The sequence below is a fragment of the Callithrix jacchus genome, chromosome 5, assembly GCF_049354715.1.
Source record: "Callithrix jacchus isolate 240 chromosome 5, calJac240_pri, whole genome shotgun sequence".
NCBI lineage: Eukaryota > Metazoa > Chordata > Mammalia > Primates > Cebidae > Callithrix > Callithrix jacchus.
The window spans coordinates 154,100,054-154,123,127 of NC_133506.1; the positions used below are offsets into that span (position 1 = coordinate 154,100,054).

General features: G+C 39.0%; 1 protein-coding gene across 2 annotated transcripts in view; it reads right to left on the reverse strand.

Annotated features, from left to right (window-relative positions):
• Positions 1 to 23,074, reverse strand: part of LOC144582778 (uncharacterized) — a 201,337-nt gene that overhangs the window by 115,386 nt on the left and 62,877 nt on the right. Inside the window, exon 2 of one of the 2 annotated variants that reach the window (XR_013536217.1) lies at positions 17,302 to 17,443. The exons of the other annotated variant lie outside the window; for it this stretch is intronic. The gene's annotated coding sequence lies outside the window, so the exon portion shown is untranslated. Of the gene's footprint in view, positions 1 to 17,301; positions 17,444 to 23,074 lie in introns of those variants that run through there. 2 annotated transcript variants of the gene reach the window in all.

Below are 23,074 nucleotides of genomic sequence, written 5' to 3' on the forward strand. Positions count from 1 at the left end.
GTTTTAAATGCAAATGTTCCAATATGCACTCTAGTATTCTAACCCTTCAACCAAATTAAATGTTGGGTATGTCTAAAATTCATACTAAGAAAAAGAAGCGGAAATTGTAGGTAAGAGATGATATTTGTAAATAATTCAACTTGGTAGCTATTACTACTGATATGCAAAGAGTCCGTATTGCTCCATAATACCAAGGACGTTTAAAAATCATGCTAAAATCATGAAAAAAAATGAAGTAAATCTGTAGATAGAATTTATTTCCTGTAATTAACCAGTGTTTGATAGCCATAGCCAGTTATCCACCACCAGTCACTGGCATAGAACAAAACAATAAGTAAAGAAACAAAGTGAAGCCGGGCGTGGTGGCTCACGCCTGTAATCCCAGCACTTTGGGAGGCCGAGGCGGGTGGATCACGAGGTCAAGAGATCGAGACCATCCTGGTCAACAAGGTGAAACCCCATCTCTACTAAAAATAAAAAAATTAGCTGGGCATGGAGGTGCGTGCCTGTAGTCCCAGCTACTCGAGAGGCTGAGGCAGAAGAATTGCTTGAACCCAGGAGGAGGAGGTTGCGGTGAGCCGAGATCGTGCCATTGCACTCCAGTCTGGGTAACAACAGCGAAACTCCGTCTCAAAAAAAAAAAGAAAGAAACAAAGTGAAAAAACTCAGAAATACGATCTCCCCCAAATTTTATGTTTATTGCTTTTGACATGGAGAGACAGATATAAACACCATATTTTGTACTTGAAACTTTACTGTAGAATGACGTCATGATGTAAATGATGTTCTGCAAAACGCAGGCTATTGTATAGGAGGGGCATCATTTGTTCATGTTTTGGAATCACTGCCATTGATATAGCAAGTGCTTTTGGTTAGCTACCCAAAAATTCATTCCCTCTCATCTTTTTTGCTTCCTGGAAGATCACTGCTTTCTTTTGTTTCACTTGTTTACCCTACCTCTGCGGTCAAGTGCTTAGGAAAAATCTTCCAGTTCCTAGCTGTGTAGTCATTCTGATTCGTCTATAGCAGTCATGGCAATCCCCTGCCAGTGACTAGCTTAGAAATGGGCATGTGCTGCACATGTATGTTTATTGCAGCATTATTTACAACAGCAAAGACATGGAACCAATCCAAATGCCCATCAATCATAGACTAAAAAAAGATGTGGTACGTATACATCACAGAATACTATGCAGTCACAGAAAGGAATGAAAGGAATGAGATCATGTCCTTTGCAGCGACATGGATGAAGTTGGAAGCCATCTTCCTCAGCAAACTAACACAGGAACAGAAAAGCAAACCAAACACCGAATATTCTCCTAAGAAACATCAAACTCTCCTAAGTGGGAGTTGAACATTGAGAACATATGGACACAGAAAGGTGAACAACACACACCAGGGCCTGATGGGGGTGGTGGGATGATGGGAGGGAACTTAGAGGAAGGGTCAATAGGTGTAGCAAACCACGATGGCACAGGTTTATCTGTGTAACAAACCTGGTATGCACACTCTGCATATGTATCGCTTTTTGTTGTTGTTGTTGTTGTTGTAGTTAGGAAAAAAAAAGAAATAGGCAGGTGTACAATTGAGAGCAATGAGATATAAGACTGAAGTCTTCTGGAGAGTCTTCTTCACTGATTTGAAAAACACAAAGACACAGGAAAAGATGCCCTATACCCTCTCCTACTAGTGTTTTCTGGTGTGATGCATGCAACTACCATAGCTGTCTTATGACCCAAAGGGAAACAAGCCTAAAGGTGAGCCAGTCGACTAAGGATGGCAAAGCACAAAAACAAAGATCCCAGTTCCTTGGTGTCACTGAGCTGCTAAATGAACAATCTTGGAGCTACCCTACCTCTAGCTGATAATTATGCAAGAGAATATATATTTTTACTCTTTAAGCTGATTGAGTCTGAATTTTCCACTATTTGCCACCACAGACTAACTACTTTAGAATATATGTTAATCACAGCAAAGCATTTAAGAGGTCTCATAATATCTTTATGAATTTGATGGGGAATGTGGATTGAAGGATAATTCAATTTGGAAGTCTAATAGATGATTAAATAATGAGGGAGACTTTAGTGGTGTGCCTCAGAATTTATTTTGCCTTTAGTTTCTCCTGTTGAGTATTTGTTATCAGCAACCGAGAAACACAGAGATGACATAAAAACGCACGTGACTTAGCAGAGGGGGATAACGAACATGCTAGATGGCAGAATCGAAACTCAAAATGTTTTTTCCTAAGGAATATAACCAATGCCCAATACTTCTACCCTTTCCCAATGGTTTCTTCTTCAACTCTTACAAAACTCAGATGTCAAATAAAAAAGCTTCACTGATAAATTTTTTTATTGTGTTTTAGGTTTTGGGGTATATGTGCAGAACATGCAAGATAGTTGCATAGGTACACACATGGTAGTGTGTTTTGCTGCCTTCCACCCCTTCACCCACATTTGGTATTTCTCCCCATGCTATCCCTCCCCAGCTCCCCCACCCGCTGTCCTTCCCCTGTTCCCCCCAATAGACCCCAGTGTGTAGTACTCCCTTCCCTGAGCTTCACTGATAAATTAAACCTGTGAAGGTTTGATTTATCCCCCACTTTTAACCACAGTTTAACATAAATAACAAATGCCTCTCTGACCTCTGTATCTACCACCATAAGAGTACTCACCACACCTTAATATTTATTTCCTTAATTTTCTGTGTCCTTGAGCTCCTATAAAACAAAAAATATGCCTTCTTCATTGTTAGACTTTAAGCTCCTCGTTTGGTGCTATTGATGGAAAAAAGACATGCAGGAATAAATAAGTGAATAAAGGAAAAACTGAATGGATTGATTTAAAGAAACAATTTCACTCATTTGAAGTGAAAGACAAGAATAAAAGAAAATTGGGAAGGTAATGGAGACTATTGAAGACTAGGAATAATCTGAGTTCAGATACAACAAATGATGAAGAAGTATTTCAGGTATCTGTTTGCTCTCCTGATAAAGCCCCCACTCTTCCACTTTTAGCCTGTTCACACATGTGTGTTTACATCACACACAGCAGAACATTATAGATGGCCACCATTCTTCACACTCTTCAAGACTTTCACTGCAAGTACACTAACTGGCTTGTATTATGCTTTAAAAAACAATCACTGTGTATTTGCAGTTACTGCAGGGATTCAGTATTCTGTCCGCTGGGAACTGGACAGAAAAACTCTATACTTCAGCCTTTCTAAAATGTTCTGCACCATAATGGTGGCAATGTAAATTACCTGGAATTAAAATATTTTAAAATGTTTTACTTTCCAATGCCACCCCATGCTCTCTTTCGCTACTCATGCAACATAACCATGTTAAGACCTGAGATGTGAGATTCACACTAATTCTTAACCCTACACAACTTAATATCAATTATATGGCTTCTGGAAAACCTCACAATTCCAAAGCTAGTATATATGTTAAGCATTAAAGAGGCATATCCAATTAACTTAAGGAGGAAATAGAGATGCACTGTTTTCGGAGAATAAAAAGGAAGCCAATGTGGTTGGGAAGCTCCTCCCTTCCAAATCTCTTGTTGGAAGTGATTTCCAATGTTGGAGGTGGGGCCAACATTTGTGGGAGATACTGGATCATGGAAGTGGATTCCTTATGAAAGGTTTCATGCCATCCCCTTGGTGATGAGTAAGTTCTCATTCAATTAGTTCACACGAGATGTGGTTGTTTAAAAGTCTAGGACCTCTGCCTTCTCTCTCTCTCTTGCTCCTGCTCTCACCATGTGATGGAGAGGAGTAAGGCTCTCCTCTTCACCCTCCACCATGAGTGAAAGCTTCCCGAAGCCCTCACCAGAAGCAGATCCTGGCACCACACTTTCTGTACAGTCTACAGAACTCTCTTCTTTATAAATTATTAAACATCTCTTCTTTATAAATTATCCAATCTCAGGTGTTTCTAAACAGCAACACAAGAACATCCTAACATAAAAGTTAAAAAGATGATCTACCACTTCTTGGTTTGAAATCCAAGTCCCACTTACTAGAAATTTCTTTAAAAAGGTGAATATAACAGCTGATTAAATAATAAAAAGCATAATATTAGGGTTTTATTTCCTTATCAAAACAAGGCTCTAGATTAACTTCAGTACATAGAATGAACCCTCAGTACACATTCTTAAACCTTCTCATTTAGATTGTGTTGTAAAATTAAACTGAGACCAGGCATGAAATCCGAACACCTGAAAATTCATGTATCATTCCTAGAGAAGATGAATTTAAATTGTTACTTAGAATTTAGGAAGTGTGACTTTAAAGCACTTCAGTTGCCTTTTTCATCTAAGTTTAATGATCACGTCAAGAGGTCACTAGCCTCCATTATCCCCGGCTATTCCCAGTAACCACTGTCTCCTAAGGCTCTGAGTGGAAATTGTTTATAAGAAATATGGTATTCAAAGATATCCAGGATAATGGCTCCTATGTCATGTCTTCTATGATTCGTTGGAGTCTTAACACTGGGTTATGGTGTGTTATATACAGAGAAGTGAAGAATGAACATTACATGAAACTATATAAATGTGATGGAATATAAGGAAAGGTTCAAATATTACATTTTAAAACTCTATATAATAATAACTCACAGAGATCACATTCTATCTACTGTTCTATATCATATGTTATATATTTTTTAATCACATGTATCAGTAGGCACTCAAAAAATCCTCTTAAAAGAAGTATAACTGAATGGTTAAGAGAAATGGTTCTCAACCTATGTTCCAGCACAAAATATTCAATATGAATTATTCACAATGAGACTTTGGGGGAGCCTATAAGCAGAGTCTGCATATGGGAGACTGGCTAGAGGCCAGATTCTGGAGGTTTTAAAATATGGCTCCAAATTCTTTGGCACTTCTATCCAGAGGTGTGGTCTTTGTCTCCACATCATGAATTTGGGCAGGCTTGTAACTGCTTCAACAAGAGAAGAGAGTGAAAGTGATGCTGGGTGACTTCTGAGGCTGGGTCAGAAAAGACCATGCAATTTCCACCTGTTCATAAATTCTTGCTCTCTGGATGCTTGCTTTCGAGAAACTCCCTTTGGGATCCCAGGTGCCATGTTATGAAAAGCCTACGCCACACAGAGAGATTATACACAGGTGTTCTGCTTGACAGCCCCAGCTGACCCCTCCTTTTCAGTCATCTCCGCTGTTATGCATATGTGTGAGTGAAGACGCCTCTAGATCATTGGCTCTCAAATTTTAGCATGCATCAAAGTCAGCTGGAGGACTCATTAAACCACAGATGACTGAGCCCCACATAGTTTCTGATTCAGTAGATCTTTGGTAGGACTGGACAATTTGCCTTTCTGTTTCCAGGTGATCTGGAGACCACAGTTTGAGAGCCACTGCTCTAGCTGATTCAAGTCACCAACCACTGGTGAGACCAACATCATGGAGCATAGATAAGCCCTCTCTGCTCTGCTCTCTCTGGATTTCCAGTATACAAAATTCAGAAATCATTCCACCTTTTTCAAATTAAGAAGATACATTGGAATGAAGTAAAATAACATGGGAAATTTTCAATACATTCTAAGGATCTTTAAAGTACGAGATCATACACTTTCATGCTGTAATGATTAGCTTGAATTATTCAAGTGATGTGACATATCTCACAAGTGATTACAAAACATCACTGCTTAATCATCACATCTGGGGCCTCTCCCGTTTGAATCAGTCAGAACTGTTTTGAATGTCATCTCTGCTACATACAGGTTAGCACAGCAATTAGTAAGGCAGGAAAGGGGCCTGAGGAGTTTGTGTGCCTGGGTTTAAACCCAGTTCTACCACCTTCTAGCTGTGTGTGACCTGGAGTAAGATACTTAACCTTCCTAAGCCTCTGTTTTTCCATTCCTAAAATGGCCTGAGACGATTAGTGTGGTCATTAAATGAGATAATGGCCTTAAAGCAGAGCCTGGCCCTGAGAAGTCACTGCATAAATATGAAATGGTATGTGCCCTTGGACAGGTTTGGTTTTTATCTCTCTGAGAATTCGAATTTATCTACAAAACCAGGATAATAATATCTATCTCATTACAAGTGCTTAATATGTGGCAGCTATTGTTAATATTTTTCTTACTGTGAAACAGGCACACTTTCTAGTATGAAAAGTGCAAGTCAGCCAGTTTTACTCCAATAAAATAAAGCTTCCATGTGGGGGACAGGGGACAGGGTGGTAGTAAAAGTGGCTTAGCCCGTCACTGATCAAACAGTAAAGGAGTAAGTGATATTTAAAGTTCGATGATAGAATCAAAGGGACTTTCAGCCAGGAGAAGTGGCTCATGCCTATAATCCCAGCACTTTGGGAGGCCAAGGCGGGCAAATCACCTGAGGTCAGGAGTTTGAGACCAGCCTGGCTAATATAGCAAAACTCCATCTCTACTAAAAATACAAAAATTAGCTGGGCATAGTGGCAGGTGCCTGTAATCCCATCTACTCAGGAGGCTGAGATGGGAGAATCCCTTGAACCCAGGAGGTGGAGGTTGCAGTGAGCCGAGATCATGCCATTGCACTCCAGCCTGGGCAATGAGAGTGAAACTCCATTTCAAACAAAAAGAATCAAAGGGACTTCCAATAGTCTGTTCACATATGCTTTGAAGCTGGAGTAAGAACTGCACTAAATCATTATGGATCCTGGCAACTGTCCTGGTAGTGTCAGCTCCAAGCAGCTGTGAACCAAGCAGCATTTACATTTGCTTCTTCCCAGCCTGCAGCATTTGCTCCTCTTTCTGCCCTTTGTCCCCAAGTACAGGTTTCAGGCACCATTCCTACTGGGCCTTGCCCTAATGGGTGGTTGGACCCTTTGCAATATTCATCAGTAATGAATATGATAGCTAAGAACTGTGAAATGGTAGTTGTCACTAATGAAGAGGGAATAAAAAACAAAGACCCTTCAGAGCCTATATCCTTAGCACTGTAATGATGAGTGAGGAGATGGCCGTTTTGAAGACAGAATTTTTCAGTTCTGTTAAAGCACCTCCCATAGGAAGCTACTTTCTCACTTGCTCAGCCTATTACAAATTTTACAAGGCATAGACATGGCTTTCTTTAGCCATATTTTTTAATGATCTGTTTAATTCTTCTTATAATTGGAAAAAATGCTGGAAGAAAATGTAGGTAAATATTTTTCCACTTTTTGGATGAAGAAGAACATTCTATAAACATAAATAAATAAGCTGAATCACAAAGTAAAAGGTATACAGATCTGACTACATAAAAATGGAAACCATTCATATGTTAGTGCATACCAGAAGCTAAATTAAAACCGGAAATAGCATCATCCACCAAGCATTTATATGCATAATATGCAAATAATCTATGCAAATCAATGAATAAAACGCAACAATCCCCGTAGAAATATCGGCTAAAATATAAACAGATAATTTACTGTTTTTATCAATAGAAAAAGAATTGCAAATTTAAACTGTGTATCTTTCTCCCCATTAGAAAATTAGTAAAGATTTGAAATGTGTTAATATTTTACGTTGGTAAAAGCTCATTAGGACCAGGATTCTTACATTCTCTCACGAAATTGGTCTAATTGTTATGAAAAATAACTTGGTTAAATAAAGTAAAAGTTATGAAAATGTTTTCAATTCTTGGCCCAGTGAGACAAGCAAAATTTCCCTAGGAAATCATTAGAGTTTCAGCCAAAATTTAATTACAAAGATGTGAACAACACTTTTATTCATAACAGCAAAATTTATAGAAAAACACCCCCCCCAACACTAAGGGTTAGAGTTTTGTATATTTATAGGAATATTCTGCAGTTTTATCATTTCAAGCCATTCTTAATGATTTGAGAAAACGCATACTAGTAAAAAATATTGAATAAAAAAGTCAAGATACAAAACAGTATCTATGAGGGACAACTTGAAATATTTCTGTAGTGGGTATGTGGAGTGCTGCATTGAAGGTTACTCTGAAATAGCATCTGGGCTCAGCAGGAAAGAAGGCTGTGGCCACTAAATATCTGCCATTGGCCTGAAAGGTGGGAAATAACAGCATACATACACTCTCATGCCATCCTGAGTAGTACATACAATATGGCTTTAATCACTTATCAGCAAATATGTGTGTGTGTGTGTGTGTGTGTGTGTGTGTGTGTGTGTGTGTAAAATTGCTACCTTGCAGTAATAATTCTCTTCAGATTGTAAGATTGAGTCATTTGGATTTTTGGGTATTTTTCAAGTTTTCTTTCCTTTTTTTATGTTTTTGAGACAAGAGTTTCACTCTTTCACCCTGGCCAGAGTACAGTGGTGCCATCTTGGCTCACTACAACCTCCACCTCCTGGGTTCAAGTGATTCTCATGCCTCAGCCTCCCGAGTAGCCGAGATTACAGGCACCCACTACCATGCTGGCTAATTTTTGTGCTTCTAGGAGACACAGGGTTTTACCATGTTGGCCAGGCTGGTCTTAAACTCCTGACCTGAGGTATTCCAACTGGCTTAGCGCCCCCCAGAATGCTGGGATTACAAAGCATAAGCCACTCCACTTGGCCTAGTATTTTTCAGGTTTTCTATGATGGGGTTCAGGACATACTACTGTGAAATATGGCGTCTTGACATAGTGAATATTTTAAGCTAAAGGAATTTGAGAAAACAACAAAAGCAAGGATGTCCTACTGACTTTTCTTGCTCTTATCTCTTGAAGCAGGTAATAAAACCCAGGAAGCATTTTCTGACCTTCCCCTGAAGCAGGTCTTAAAACCCTCATGTGAGAGGTGCCCTTCCTATACCCAGAGGAAAGGAACATTTTAATCTCCAAAGATAAAGGCACACAGAAAGGAACTGGAATAAACAGGCCTTGCTAAATTTCCCCCACTTTTTTACACTCTGCTCAACCCCTTGGTCCTGTTATATTTCTCCACAGCTGTCCACTCTTCATGAAACCTCATATAAAAACACTCAGGTTTCACTGCTTCTTCTGGGTTTCATTTTCTTTACAAAAGCTCTCATGTCACGTAAAACTTACATTAAATAAATGTGTATGCTTTTGCCTTGTTAATCTGTCTGTTGCTACAGGAGCTCCAGCCAATGAACCTAAGATGTCGAAAAAAGAGACATTTTACTTCCACTGCATCTGCATTGAACACATATTGGTTTTACAATAATTTTTGTTTTAGATTTTCATACTGTTCAGGTGACATTTTAACTAGAATATTACATTCATCCTGGGGAAGGCCACAGAGGTGGGGGAATAATTTTTGTAGAGAAAATAAATGTTGTATGTTCTTTCATTTCTTTTCCAGAAGGGAAAATGTATTATCAGAGTTAGGAATATCTTCAGGTTAGTTCTAACTCTCTTCGAATTTGGTTATGAATAAGAATGTGACCTTTTGTCTCCTATAGAAATTCAAGCACTTGAAAAAATATTTCTGTGAATGAACTTAAAAAATGACTCAATTTTTGTCAGTATAGATAGCCAAAGGGCCTGGACTAATAAGACCACATTGGAAAGTGCCAGTGTTATGGTGAGCTTTTAAAATTTTAAAGCAATTAAGATGCTTTTAATGTCTCTTACTAGCTTGTATGCTGCTGAGTCATTCCCATGCTTGAAGCTGATTTTGATATTTTCACAGTTCAGATTTCTCTGCAGACAGTATTTACCAGGTGAAGAAGAGAGCGAGTGTAGTTGCATGGCTGAATTTCTTCCACGCTGTGAGGCTGTCTCAGAATTGGAAACCCCAAGCTTCTGGGAGTCAGGGACAAAGGGCCCAGATGCAGATCTCCCTTTAATTAGGTCTGTGACATGAGACAAGTCACTTTCTCTGTTCTCTTGTAGAGTTTCCATATTTATAATATGAAAATATACTATAACTGCCCTCCAGGGCAAAATATATGAGATAAATTGAGTAAAGGGTGTGAGATATATAAGCTGATGAGAGGCTGTCTCTCCTCCTGGGTCTCACTCCCAGATGACCTCGAACAAATCCCAACTAAGGTGTTAACTGATAATTAGGATGTTAACTAGCAGCCAAGCACTCAGCAACATTTGAACTTCTATAATAAATGTAAATTAAGTGGGATCACCCCAAATTTCAAGTTCCAGAATCAGACAGTATCAGCAAGATGTCCAGTTCTGCCCACAGGGAGCTTTGGGGGAGAATGTTCTCCGCAGTTTCCCACAGCCTCGAAGTTTCCCACAGCCTCATTCAAGTCTCTTGAACCTAAAATCCATGAACATAATTATGTATTATCTTTCGCTCATCCATATTCAGCCACGGTTGAGTGACTTTGTGACCTTGCTCACAGTTGATGCTCGCCTTCCCCTGCTCCTGCAATACGCTCTCATGTCCCCAGAAACACCAGATGACCACCAGTGTTAAGATGGAGCACCAGTGCTCAGAGAAGGAACAGTCTTTGTTCAAGAATTAGTTACTAGATAAAGTCCAAATAACTAGCATCTTCTCGGTAAAAACCTAAATATGCCAAGATACCCAAAATCCATAGGGAAAAATCGGACAGATTTGACTTATTAAATCTAAAGTTTTTTGTCCTCTGTAGCAAAAACACTAACACCAAACTCAAAAACACAACACAAACTGTAAAGTAATTTCAACACATAACAAAGTAATATCCATAATGTATCAACATATCCATAAACCAATAAGGTAAAATATCATACACATTTTCTTCGAGAAACCTTTACTGACCCTACAGTCTAAATCAAGACCCTCGTTCCATCACTGTATCACCCCTTTTATCTTTCTCTCCTTACACATATCTGTATCCCAGCAGCATTTAACAAATGATCGCCCTGGGCAGGCACTGTGCTACAAGCTACCTATTCACACACAGACAAAAGAGCAACATGACAAGAGCTATCCTGGTCGGCATTATATCACTTTGGAAAGTATTTATATTTCCAGCTTGTAGACTCCTCTTTATAATTATCTAAACTCAAATAGCCTAAAGAATGAAGAGTCCTGTTTTGTACTTATTTAAATTTCAATGAAATATATAATCCAAACAATTTGGTTTTATATATAAAAAATACTTTACATTTAAACTATATTCTATTTCTCCATATTAAGTAGAAAGTTTTGCTTTGAAGAGGTTTGTAAAATGTGGTATAAATACCAACGAAAAATATACACATATAAGAAAGCATGTGATAGGGCATTTTATGTAAAACTAAAGATATTACTGAAGCTTGATTCTCTGTCCCTAGGGTAGCTATTTCTTTGTGACTAAAGTTTAATAATGTTACCATGAAGCATTAAAAAGAAAATACGCTTATTCAAACTAAAGAAACTTTCAAAAAATGTAAATGTTGTCCTGTATGTGTGTCTTTAAAAATAAAATATTGATTTTCACTAAAACTGATTCATTAGAGACAAACCATCTGTTCTCTGGTTTGACAGAAGCAATTTTTTTTTCAGTATTGAAGCCTTCTAACCATTCTCCATACAAGAAATGATAAAATCTAAACTCCCTCTCTCCTTTGTTTCTTTTAACTCCTAAGCATTACAATGACTTTCTGGGTGGTGTTGGGCGGTGGGGAGAGGAAAGCCAATTCTTGAATCATCTTAGCATCAAGTCACAGGGAATTCACAAATTGTACTATTTACATTGGTTATAGTGTAGTCATTTATGTGATACAGTTCTATACTTGCAAGTTAAGTGGCTCTGCACCAGGCCAGCCAAGCAAGGGTTAAATCCCTACCCCAGGATGCCCTGAAACTGCTGCCAACAAGATACCAATTAGGCTCAATAGACCAGCAGGAACTCCTTGTAGCCATGCGGATGAGCATAATTGACAGCAGGGAAGGTGCAAGGGTACAAGCCGGCAGCAGGGACAGCAATGGGACAAACTGGAAGCAGAGTAAGAAGGAACAGGCAACTGTGAGGTTGAATCTGGGCTTTGGCATGTGTATACTTGATGTGAGTGACTTATCAGTTGGAAAGTCTTGTCTCACCTTGGCCTGGAGCTATCTCAGTTGAAGTGATGCAGTGTGCAACACCCTGGAATTCTGTATTAGGCCAAGAAGATAGGCTTGCTTTTCCAATGGAGCCAAATGTCCACTCTTCATAACAGGTCGCCTTTGTAGTAGATGTGGAACACCAGAAAGGCAGATTAAGAGAATTATCTGAACAATGTGCTCAAAGGCAAAGGCTCTCTGACTTGCTGACACGTTCCCTCCCCTCTCCATTCAGCTCCCTATTCTGATCAGGCCCAAATGCCCTAGGAGAATACAAAGGCAGACTTAAGCATGATTATAAATATTGGGCTGAATTTTAGTTGATAAATTTGGAGAATAAAGGCAATGATTGAGGAAGCAGGCTTCATGTAAATCATTGATGAGAGTACAGGAGCAAGTCGTGCATTATTCTTTCATTTATCACACCTATCTAAAAATAAAGAAATAATAATGGAACATTGAAAAGTATATCATACTCATATGCTTTCAAAAGAAGCATTTGTTGAGCAGCTACTGTGTACTAGGTCCCTTCCGAAACTCAAAGGCCATTTGATTTAATAGGAGAGATCGACATGTTAGTAAACATTTATTTCTACAGTGTGTGATGATGAGTGCAGCCCTAGAGGTAATAACAAGATACAAGCAAAGACACCAAGAAAGGAGTGATCAGATCCAACCCAGAGGTTTAGGAAGGTGCTTATGGCAAGCTTTAACCTGAGCCTTTAGTTTGAGCAGAAGTCTGGTTTGCAGGTGACGCTGGAAGTGAGGAATGGGATGTCCAAAGATTCGGATGAATGAAGCAATAAAAATGTACTCAGTGACTCCAAGTACTTCAACATGGGGCTAGGGTGCAGTGTGATGAGGAAAGTGGGGGAAGATTTTTTCAACCGATCTATGCCTTTGACTTCTTTCTGAAAGCAAACGTTAGCTATTGAAAGATTTAAACAAGGAAGCCATCTGCAGATTAAAATGAGCATTATGAAGGCAAAGAGGGGACTAGATTGAAGGGGATGTCGACCAGGTCCAGGGAAGCGAGCTAAAGAGCCAACTGTTAAAGTTCTTATGGAAAATGCTGGGAGCCTGAGGCGACTTTTGATTATAAAAAGGTGACTTCAAAAAGAAAAGCATTGGGTCGTTAAGTCCCAAAATGAGTTGTACTAAAGCTTCATGCTATATGGTGCTCTGAGAAGGAGAGCAATGAACTAGAGAGCTGTGATGCTGCCTGCATAAGAAGAGGAGAGAGGAGAGAGGGTGAGGGGTGCGCAGGCAAAGGCACTCATTGCACTGCATGTAATTGGAAATTATGCTCTTTACTTAGAACTACATTAAAATCTGTTACCATGGCCTGAGCTGGAGATAAATGTAGCAATAAATTCAAACGTTAAAGAAAGAGGAACAGAAAATAGGATAGAAAAATGTATTTTAGCTAAGTTAGTCTTCTATCACTGTGGCTCAGGTTCTGCTGCTGGAATACAGGTCTAAAAACTCTGCTCTCAGGTCTCCTTAGGCAAAGAGGATTCATACCACCTGTTCAGCATCTGTGTAATCTCTCTGGGAAAAGAATGAGTATTTGATCATTTATAGAAACATTTTCACAGTCTACTCTTCTCTTTCCTTTAGGAATTCATCAAAATCTTCCTACAATGGTTTCTTCAGGAGTCATTATACTCTGAGCCTTGGTTCCAGACTTACAGACCCTCTTTCCCAGATGGAAAGAAGCCCTCTGTGAACTCTCCAGCTGGACCTGCAAGAACCAACTAGGCCCTCACCTGTTTGATGGTCCACTCTGAGATCTGCATTTTAGGAAGCTCATTCTGGATGCTAAATGGAGAATAAATTGGAGGAAAAAAAAAGCAGTAAGCCAGCAATGGTTGTCTATACTAAATGGTAGCTACAGTGATGAAGAGAAATGCATAGATTTGAGAGCTATTTATCAGTGTTTCAGGAGTTAATCAATTACGGGGGATGAGCAAGAAGGAAGAGTCAAGGAAAATTCTTAGGCTTTTGGTCCAAGCACTCAAATAGCTACTGGTTCCATTTATTGAGCTAAGGGAAATAAGATTCAGAAAATTCAATTGCAGACTTTATGAAATTGAGACACCCATGAGACCTCTAAGAAGAACTGTCCAGTCGTTCAGATATGCATGTCCGGAGATCCAGATAAAAACCTGGACTGAATAAAATGATTCTGGCATCATCAGCATATAGATAGCAACATTGGGATCTCCCTGGGAGAGTACAAATAGCCAGACCCCAGAGGAACACTATATTTTAAAAATGAGAGAAGGCAGGAAGTCTTTGGTGAAGACCAAGAAATTCTACTAGAGTGGTAGGAGACAAACCAGAAGAGTGAAATTCATGGAAATGTACAAAAAAGAGAGCATTGTTAACACTATGAAACACCACTGAGAAGTCAAGATAATTACTAAAAAGTACTTATTAGATTTAGGGACACAGAGGCCACCAATGACGTTAGAGGGAGCAGTTTTAATGAAGTGGTAAGAGCAGAAAACAAATTATAGTGCCTTGTGGAGAAAGAGTAAAATGTAGAAATGGAGAGATCAAAGATGGGCCATTTATTCACTAATTTTGCCTGTGAAGGAGAGGAAAGAGTCAGAAGGGACATTATCTTAGTTCATTTTCTGTGGCTTATAACAGAATACCTGAAACAGGGTGATTTATAAAGAAAAGGAATTTATTTATTACAGTTCCAGAGGCTGAGAAGTCCAAGGTTGAGGTGCTGCATCTGGTGAGGGCCTTCTTGCTGATGGGGACCCTCTGCAGAGTCCTGAGGTAGTACAGGGCATTACATGGGGAGCAGGCTGAGCATGATAGCTAAGGTCTCTCTTCCTCTTCTTATAAAGCCACCAGTACCAGGTCTATGATAACCTATTAATTTATTAATCAATTAAGCCACTCCATTAATGAGGGCACAGCCCCCTTGATCCAACCACCTCTTAGAGACCCCACCTCTCAATACTGCCACATTGGGGCTTAAATTTCAAAATGAGTTTTGGAAAGGACAAACATTAAAACCATAGCAGATAGATAATGAAGATAGGGTGTAACTCAGAAGACAAGACATAACAGCAATAATGATGAGACAGTGACAGAGGAAATCAGAGCAAGGGAGCAACTGCGGTGAGCTCAAGTGACTGCAAAACAAGAACTGCCATTGTGAGAGTCAGGACCAGTGAGTTCCAATTCCTGCTGTGCCACTACCAAGTTTCCTCACCTGTAAAATGTGCATAAACTTCACTGTTTTTAGATTATCTGTATAAAAATGTACTTTCCACCTAACAAAATAAAAAATTACCACACATCGATTTCTCTTTTTTTTCTTTCTTTTTTTTTTTTCTTTTGTAGGCTAGGACAAAGAAGCAAAATGACTTTAGTATAAGAATAGAGATATGTGAAACACAGAATCCTCACATCTGAAGGAATATTTGTACATACATTCATATTTAAAATGCAATATGTTCTGTGGTAATGTCAAATCATATGATATATTTGACACCACTTTAAAATTTGCTCTGTTGTTTCATTTTCATCTCACAACAATTCTCTCAAGCAAGTAGGGCAGGTATTCTTATCCCTTGTAAAGATAAAGAAACTAGGGCATGCTGAGGTTAAGGGACAGCTCATCCTCAGTTGTTAGCACTGGAGGTTGGACTAGCACAGTCTCTGGAGTCAGTGCTTTCTTTAGGAGTCCCATAAAAGGCAGATAAAAGCTAATTTCAGTATCAGTAGCACATCTAGAACAATTACAGGTGGGAAATTTCTCGCCACTTACTTTTGAATTGCAGAAATAAATACATCACCTTAAGTTTCTTCCAGCTGAATTTTATATTTTTGCCTCCACAGTGACTAGTTCCCTGGTGTTGTACCCTCTTTGCTTCTGATACTAGACAAGTGCTAGCCTTTAACGCTACAGAGATCTAGAAGCAGAGAAGTTGAATCCTGCTACCCCAGCAATAGGAGCCGAGCCTCAGTGAGAGGGCAAAGGAAACAATACACCTATCCAAGAGTGACACCTCAACCCAAGAGAGGAAACCGAGGTAGAACATCCAGGAGGAAGGGTTTCTGATCAAAAGGAACTGCAGAAGAAGACTGAGGTCAACCCAAACCAAAATACTACTAGTACTACTGCTACTACTAATATCAACAACTGAACCGTAACAGAAATACAGGGAGAAATTCACCGTCACACATACCTAAGGGAAAAGAAGATTATTGGGAAAAGTATTAATCTGCTTGCGTTGTTCTAACAAAGTACCACAGACTGCATATCTTAACATATTTTCGCACAGTTCTGGAGACAGGAAGTCCATGATCAAGATGTGGACAAATTTGGTTTCTAGGGAGGTCTCTTTTCCTGGCTTGTAGGTGACTCCTAGCTGTGTCCTCACATGGCCTTTCCTCTGTGTTGTTTCTCCCTCTTAATCCAATAGGACTGGTGTCCTACTGGATTAGGCCCCATCCTATGACCATATTTAGCCTCAAATAACACCAGTCCTATTGGATTAAGGCCACACCCTATGACCACATTTAGCCTGAATTATCTCCCTAAAGGTCCCAATGCTTAAATATCATCACATTGGTTAGGGCTTCAACACATGAATGGGGGGGTACAAGTCGCTCCATAACAGGAACTAAAATCTATCACATTCAAACAAAAAATATGATACTCAAACCAGTAACCTGGAAGATCAAATGGAAGAAATTGTTGACTAAAAGAAAAAGGAAAAGGTACAAAAGGCTAAAACTGGTGGAAAAAAAAAACATGAGACTAGGTAGACAGATCCAGCAGATATAACACAAGAATGACAGAACTTCCAAGGAAAAAAATTATCGAGGAAAGAAAATAACCATGCACATAAAAAGCACTAATGTCCCCAGGCTGATGGAAGGAGTAGATGTGAAGTGCTAACCTGAGTTCCATGCAGGGCATACAAGTAGCATGTCCAAGTAAAATTTCTGACCTCCAAAAAAATGTTTTTAAACTTTTACAAGATTTCCAAAGGAATGATTTAAAAATGAAATGAAACAAATAAAATATCAGAAAGGCTTGACTTCTCCTCTATATACCTGGAAAATGATAAAATATTATGATATTAACTGACATAGGAAGAAAAGGACAGCCACTTAGTATTCCTCAACCCTTCCAATATACCATTTACCAGCCAGGTTAAAGGTAAGATACGGCCGCGTGCAGCGGCTCACACCCGTAACCCTAGCACTTTGGAAAGCCAAGGCAGGCGGATTGTCTGAGCTCAGGAGTTCAAAACCAGCACGGGCAACAAAGTAAAACCTTGACTTTACCAAAAGTACAAAAATATTACCTGGGCATGGCAGTGCGCCCCTCTAGCCTTAGCTACTCAGGAGGATGAGGCAGGAGAACTGCTTGAATCTGGAAGGTGGAGGTTGCAGTGAGCCGAGATCATGCCACTGTACTCCAGCCTGGGCAACAGAGTGAGACTCCATCTCAAAAAAAAAAAAAAAAAAAAACGGTAAGATATTTGCCAAAAAGCCAAAAATTCAGAGAATTCCAATGAGAATAGTATAACCAGATGGCAAACTAATGAGAAGAAAGACCTCAAGAAAAGAAAAGATGAAGAAGAGACAGCAGGAGAAAGCCTGTAATAGTTTGGAAAGTAAGAAATTATCTTGGGCTGGGTGCGGTGGCCCCTGCCTGTAATCTGGGCACTTTGGGAAGCCAAGGCAGAAAGATAACTTGAGCCCAGGAGTTCAAGACCAGTCTCGGCATCAAAGTGACACCCTGACTCTACTAAAACTTTTTTTAAAAAATTAGCTGGGTATGGTGGTGTGCACCTGTAGCCCCAGATAGAACAGAGGCTAAGGTGGGAGGATCACCTGAGCCCGGGAGACAGAGGCTGCATGAGCTGAGATTGTGCCACCGCACTCCAGCCTGGGTGATGGAGCCAGAACCTGTCTCAAAAAAAAAAATGAAACCTAGGAACTAGAGTGGTAGTAACAAAAGGGGTGATGAAATGGGCGAGCTAAAGTTTTCTGGAAGTTCCATTTGTATGGAGGAGTCAGGAGCAAGGGAAATAAAATTATTCTAAAACCACCTCTCTTGAGTTGGGTCAAAAGCACTGGAGTAACTGGGGAAAGGAGCTTCTTATTGCCACACAATCATATATAAATAAATATTTATGAGTGTTGGGGAAAGATGATGACCACTAGTTGAATGAAAAATTACAGGGGACTTCTACATTAAAGTGGAGGGGTGGAGATGAAAAGGGAATTCATAGTAACTATCAAATCACAAAAAAATAAGGAAAAGAAAAAAGAAACTTCAGAATAAAAGTAATCATTACCACAAATGAAAGAATGAAATATAATAATGATAGGGTATAAAAATTTGCAGGAAAATATCTAACATGAATTGAAATGCAAAAATTCTTATTAAAATATTAACAAATAGATTTCAGTATTATAGCAAAAGAAATAATTCTTTCTGATTAAGTAGTATTTATTCTGGGATTTCAAGGATTACTCAAAACAAAGTGATTTACCAAGATAGTACTTTACATTTATAAAGGAGAAAAACCAAATGATTCTCAGTATGTGCTAAAAGGCCTTTGATAGAATTCAGCAGGTATTCTTTTTTTATTACTAATAAAAAGTCTAAGTAAGATAATAATGAAGGAAACTGCTTAAATTTGATAAAAACCATGCCCCAAAGTGAATTGCAAAATAGAATTTTAAAATTGTGAAATGATAAAGCCTTTTCCATTAGAATTGGGAACAAAATAGAGATTCTTAATACTAACGTTATTATGCAACACTTTTTAAAGTTTTAGAAAATGCAATAAAACATGAAAATTTGATTCATATAAATTGAAAAAGAAGAGATAAAAACTTAGTTTACATACGTTTATGACATTATTGCCTAAAGAATCACAGACCTTAGTATGACACTACTAGAACTTAGCAAGAAATATAGTAAGGTAATTAAATGCATAATAAATGTAGTGAAAATCATTAATTTTTTTCCTCCAATAGCAAAAGCTAGTAGAAATAGTACATTCACAATGACAATGAAAACTATTAAATGCAACATTTAGAAATAAATTTACCAAGTCCAGGCGCGGTAACTCATGCCTGTAATCCCAGCACTTTGGGAGGCCGAGGCAGGTGCATCACCTGAGGTCAGGAGTTTGAGACCAGCCTGGCTAACATGGTGAAATCCTGTCTCTACTAAAATACAAAAATCAGCCGAGTGTGGTGGCAGATGCCTGTCATTCCAGCCATTTGGGAGGCTGAAGCAGGAGAATCACTTGAACCCGGGAGGCAGAGGTTGCAGTGAGCTAAGATTGTGCCATTGCACTCCAGCCTGGGGGAAAAGAGCGAGACTTTGTCTCAAAAAAAAGAAAAAGAAAAAAGAAATTTAAGAAATATATCATAGGACTTGCACAAAGAAAACTCTACAATGTTAGTAAATGACTTAAATGTCCTGAAAAAATGGAAAATGATTTTATATCCTTGCACAGTAAGACATAGTATCATTAAAATGACAAGTCTCTTAGCCGGGCGCGGTGACTCACGCCTGTAATCCCAGCACTTTGTGAGGCTGAGGCAGGTGGGTCACTTGAGTTCAGGAGTTCAAGACCAGCCTGGCCAACCTGGTGAAACCCCGTCTCTACTAAAAATACAAAAATTAACTGGACATGATGGTGCATGCCTGTAATCCCATCTACTCAGGAGGCTGAGGCAGGAGAATCACTTGAACCTAAGAGGCACAGGTTGCAATGAGTCAAGATCATGCCACTGCACTCCAGCCTGGGCAACTGACCAAGACTCTTTCTCAAAAAAAAGGAAAAAAAAGTTAAATCCCTTCAAAGTAATATATGCAGGAAATCAAATTCAAATTCTACTTTCGCTTCTGAAGGGATGTGAATAATATTATATTAAAGTCAATGTGGAGGAATTCATGTTCAAAATAATGAAGAAAATTATGTATAAGGGCAGTAAAGAGGAGGGCTTGCCTAACAGGATATTAAAATATATCATGAAGCCACTATAATCAAAACAGCACAGTTTTGACACAGAAATGGACAAATAGATCAATGGTACAGAAAAGCCTGAAACACATCCCAAATTATAGGAAAATGCAATCCATTATAAAGATAACATTTCAATTCAGGTTTTAAAAAAATATTGGATAAAATAACCAATAGTGTTAATATATTTGATTATCCATCTAGAAGGAATACCACTGTCTCATACAATCCTAAAACAAAATTCTAAGTGGATAAAGGACTTAAATTTAAAAAGTGACAAAATAACTATTGTGTTAAAAGGAAATTTGGCTTGTATGTATAAACTAGAGTTTGGAAAGACTTTTTAAACCAAACAGAAAGAGACAGATCACACCTGTAATCCCAGAACTTTGGGAGGCCAAGGCCAGTGGATCATCTGAGGTCAGGAGTTCAAAACCAGCCCAGCCAACATGGTGAAACTCCATCTCTACTAAAAATACAAAAACTAGCCGGACATGGTGGCAGGTGCCTATAATCACAGCTATTCAGGAGGTTAAGGCAGGAGAATCACTTGAACATAGGAGGTGGAGGTTGCAATGAGCTGAGATTATGCCATTGCACTCCAGCCTGGGCAACAAGGGCAAAACTTCATCTCTAAATAAATAAACCAAACAGAAAGCCCAATTCTCTAAAAGCAACAATGAACATGTTTCACTAAATACAAATTTTGAAATTTGTATGACAAAAGATAAGCAAAACCAAGTCAGCAGACCGATGAAGAGATTTTTTAAGTTTCTACACATATGATAGATTAGTATCTTCAATAAACAAAGAACTCATAGAAATTCATGAAAATATAATAGGAAAAGGATATGAATAGGCAATTCAAGGAAAGGCAAATCCAAATTACTAGTATGCATATGAAAGATGGTTTCATTGCTAAAGTCAGGGAAATACAAATAAAGGAACAATGCAATATCACTTAACAATAATTTAAAATGGTGATTTTATCTACTGCTGTGGGGGATATTGTTTAAAAAACAGTGCCTTCAAAAAATAGTTGAAAACACAGATTGATATTTGGGAAAGCAATTGGCATTGTATTAAAACATAATACACATACCTCAGACCCAGTAACGCACTCCCAGAAAACAAAAATTTCCAGTATATCAAAGATTATGATATTTTTGCAACATTGCTTTACTGGCAATGATGGAAACAAAGATCCACCCATGTGGCAATCGTTGAATAAACTGCAGTATCTACAACATGGACTAGGATGTAGTGCTTACAAGAATAAGTTGGATCTATACCAACTTATTTGAAAAGACTTCCATGGTGTATAGTTAAACAAGAAAGGCCTGAATAAAATTTTATTCTATATATATTTAATAGAATACAATTATCCTAACATGAAAGTGATTCTTGGTCAGATATAGTGGAGCCAAGCAGGGAGGATCACTTAAGGCCCCTAGTTCAAGACCAGCTGGGGACTACAGGTGTGAGCCAACATACCTGGCTAATTTTAAACTTTCTGTAGTCCCTGCTACTTGGGAGACTGAGGTGAGAGGATCACTTGACGCCAGGAGTTTGAGGCTGGGTGACAGAACAAGTCCCTGTCTCAAAAACAAAGCTAAACAAACTGGTTACTACACACTGTGTGTGTGCAGGGGCTAAGGAGGGTGGGTTAGGGAAGGTTGGGGATGGTATGTTTCATTTCTTCCTGGCCTTTACTCGTGATATTCCCTGCTTGGAATATTCTTTCTCCAATTCTCTCCTTTTAGCAGGCTAAAAGGTAACACCCACCTAAGGGCATATTCTCAGGAAGGCAATGCACAATCCCTTAGGTGAAGTTAGGTTCTCTTCTTATTAACTTTCTTATGAACTCTTTTTCCTTTATCACAGGTCTCATGAAATGTTAAAATAATTATTTTAATCTTTCCCACTAGAATATGCTCTGTGCAAACCGGGACTATCTGCCTTGTTTACTCTGACTTCTTGCTTAGTTTTTAACATTAACTAGGAGCTTAGCACTCAATGAATACTGACTGAAAGAATGAATGATTTCCTTGTAAGAATCTCAAGGCCGTGGGCAAAACTATTTACTTCTTAGGTATCCCTCTCCACTCCTAGAGAGTGCAGTCTAGAGGCTCTTGCCTCAGCAGGAACTTATTTATTGACTGAATATATGAATAAATGACAGGAAGTGTCATGGCCATGGTCCATGAAGGGTATAACCACTTCTTATAGCAGACTTAGATAATATTGAAGACGCCAGGACACTCGGTGGCATTGAAAGGGAAGGGAGCTAATAAATAAGGGTTTTAGGGATGGAGCATGTCTTATTTGCTTAAGTCTGATTTGAGACAGATTGATCATGTCACTTCTCCCTAGATCGCTTGAGTGTTGAGGGATAGATACATTCATGCCTAGAGATCTTGCTGTAGAGATGGGTTTCTGCAGCTCTAGACAGCAGCTGACCACACAGGCCTGCAGTTGCTTGGATAAGGCATGGACAATTGACCCAAAATGTGACTAATTGTATTGCCTCTCTTAATTTCCATTTAGGAAACTGAGAGACTCTAGAGCTAAAAGAACATATAAAACCAGGGCCAAGTAGGTACATAACCAGACAAAACCAAAGACAGGCATCCCTGGAGAGAGCAGAGGGGCCTGTGCACAGCAGACAGGAAGAGATGAATGGAGCAGGCATTCGGGGATAACAGACTGCCGGTACCATGAGAGACAAAGGGGGCTGGTTCCTTTCTCTATTTATCCATTCATCCATTCAAATAGGCACTGAACCTGCTAGGATCCCTACATTACCACAGGTGCTAGGGATTCAACAGTAAATGGGACAATAAAAGTCCATGCTTTCACACGGCCTGAAGGCCTATAGAAAGGGCTGGTGGGAACTGATTATGATGAAGAGTCACAGATGTTCTGATAGAGAAGTTCACGATGCCGTGGGAACGTAAAACAGGGAACCCAACATGGCCTAACCTTCAGGCAGACTTTTCAGTTTCAATCCCTATGTGGCCCAGTTGTACCTCATTTCCTGTCCTTCACCCTCTGAAGATTCCTTTTTATCCCTTCCAGAATGAACTCT